At 51.0% G+C, this 2,422-nt stretch overlaps 1 long non-coding RNA gene across 1 annotated transcript in view; it reads left to right on the top strand.

Annotated features, from left to right (window-relative positions):
* LOC144223703 (uncharacterized) overlaps positions 1-1,721 on the top strand; it is a 10,193-nt gene extending 8,472 nt beyond the window's left edge. Inside the window, exon 3 of the long non-coding RNA XR_013332793.1 lies at positions 1,630-1,721. This is a non-coding gene — a long non-coding RNA (uncharacterized LOC144223703). The remainder of the gene's footprint in view (positions 1-1,629) is intronic.
* The last annotated feature ends 701 nt before the right edge of the window (positions 1,722-2,422 follow it).

The following is a 2,422-nucleotide window of genomic DNA, read 5'->3' as shown; positions in this document are numbered from 1 at the left end:
CGCAAGGAGGGGCAGGCAGAGGGAAAGGAAAGGCTTCTTCTGAGTCTTTTGTGGTGAGGAGCCAGTTGGAGATCCCAGTAGCTGTAACAAGCAGGAAGTCACACACACAACTGGGAGATCAGAGGAGAAATCAGGCTTGGACATAACCGTTTGGAAGGGGCCGGGACCCGAGGAAGCCTGAAGGGCAGTAGGCCTCCACCGGTCACTCCCATCAGAATCACCTGGGCAGCTTTAAAAAAAAAAAAAGAAGAGAGAGATCTGAACCCCATCCTCAGAAATTCTGTATCAATTGCTGCACAATGGGTCCTAGTTTCAGTATATTTAAAAAGTTCCCAGGAGCTCCTTCTGATGAGCCGCCGGCGTCGGTGAGGTTGGACTGGAGGTGGCCTCGATGGAGGGCGGATGGACAGAGCCCAGCACGGAAGGCCCAGGGAGGATGCAGAGCCCTGAATCAGCCAGAGAGCAGGCTGCCAGGAGACAGTATTATCTCCGGAGCCAAGGGAGGGTGGGGGGTGCTGAGCGGAGGCCCTGTGAAGGGCGGCGGATGCTCAGGAGGGGCCGGCTAGCGTGAGGGTGGAGGGTGTCCAGGGGTGACATAGGCCAGCGTGGACGCAGGGCGGGGGTGGAGATTGCAGAGGCCGATGGGCTCAGACTCCGTGAAGGTACGAAAGGCGGGGAGGAAGGACCACAGAAGGGGGGCCAGCGTGCGAGGAAGCATGGCTGGGAAGGGAAGCAGAGGGAAGAGCGCGAGGGACACAGCGTGGGGAGGCATGATGGGTCTGTACAGGGACAGGGTAAGGACGCGAGGAAGACAAACTGATAACCACTCTGAATGACGAGGAACGTTAATAGAGGGTGGTCCCTGGACGCGGAGGGACTGGGCTTCCGAGCCCAGCGGAGAGATCAGCCCTAGGAGATGGGATGCTGTCCCGTCTGGGGCAGCAAGGACCAGAGACGGTGTCACCTGTCTTCAGAGAGGCCAGCACCTCCTCCCCACGGCCCCTCCTCGAGCCTTCCTTCTCCTGCCGCTTCCCATGTTCTCCTCTCTCTGCTCCAGCGGGGGATGCCAGGCGGGGCCTTGGTGCCGCCGCCTCCCACACGCTTCTGCCCACTCCCCTTGCTCAGGATGTTTGTTTTACCAACTGTTAAGCAGACTGTGAATGCCTCGAAAGCAGTGACTCAAAGTTTCCTGAAATCCTTGGTTCGAAACATATGGTAGGTCCCTAATAGACAGTTGGTGTGCAAATCCGTGTGCATCCACAGACGTAAACATAAAGCATCGACATCGATGGATTTATGCATATACATGTGTGCCTGATGGTGCATGTCACCGCACGGTAGGCACATATGCCCACGCGGGCCACGCCTGCATTCCCCAAGCTCTCCCTGCTGGACCCTGCCTGCTGCTGTCTGTGACACGCTCCCACATCCTGCGAAGAAGCCCCCGCAGACACAGGCCCGGCCCGGGCACATTTCCTGGATACACTTGCTCTAGTTGAGGGAACACCGGAGGTCACTTTTGAATTTTGGAATGCAAGTACTTCTGACGTGTGGTTAAAGGGAAGGAAATTCGCCTTACGTTATGGGATTTATGCTTCATGAGGTTCTCTTTTTTTTTTTTTTTAATAGGAAACGGCTTCTAGGAAGATAACAGGAAGGAGCACCTTTCTATCACTTGTCCTCATTTTCAATTCGCTCAAGAAACATGGCAGAATCAGGATTCACATGTAACTTTCAGTCTTTATTTTCTAGTTTATAAGAGACATTTATTTCTTTTATGTTTGTTTATTTTTGAGAGACAGAGAGTGAGTGGGGGAGGGGTAGAGAGAGAGGGAGACAGAATCCCTAGCAGAGTCCAGGCTCCAAGTTGTCAGCACANCAAAAAGTTTCTTAATTCCAGATAAAAAATAAGCACATGGATGATATGCTATTGTGGGCATATATATATATATATATGTATATAATATACATATGTATATATGTATTTACCTCGTGTGTGGCCTTTGGCTGAGAAAAGAGACACGGTCTCTTCTGTCTGTGAAGGACAGTGAGAAGGAGTCATGTCTATGCCTTTGNGAATCCCTAGCAGAGTCCAGGCTCCAAGTTGTCAGCACAGAGCCCGATGCGGGGCTCGAGCCCACGAACCGCGAGATCATGACCTGAGCAGAAGCCGGCCGCTTAACCGGCTGAGCCACCCAGGCGCCCCTGTAAGAGATGTTTAAAAAGGTCTAGTGAAGCAGGCACTCTGTTATTTTCAAGCTTCTAAGACAAATCTTTGTTTCTACGAACAAATGTTAGGGTATATTCACAAAATAATTTTTTATTTTCTATCCAAATTCAGTATCTTTTATTTAAATATATTCAAAATTTTCTAACACAAAAATTGTTCTCCTTAAGCCAAAAAGTTTCCTAATTCCAGATA

This window comes from Crocuta crocuta, unplaced genomic scaffold (genome assembly GCF_008692635.1).
Source record: "Crocuta crocuta isolate KB4526 unplaced genomic scaffold, BGI_CrCroc_1.0 scaffold70, whole genome shotgun sequence".
In the NCBI taxonomy this organism is placed as follows: domain Eukaryota; kingdom Metazoa; phylum Chordata; class Mammalia; order Carnivora; family Hyaenidae; genus Crocuta; species Crocuta crocuta.
This window is presented reverse-complemented; position numbering and strand designations above follow the sequence as displayed.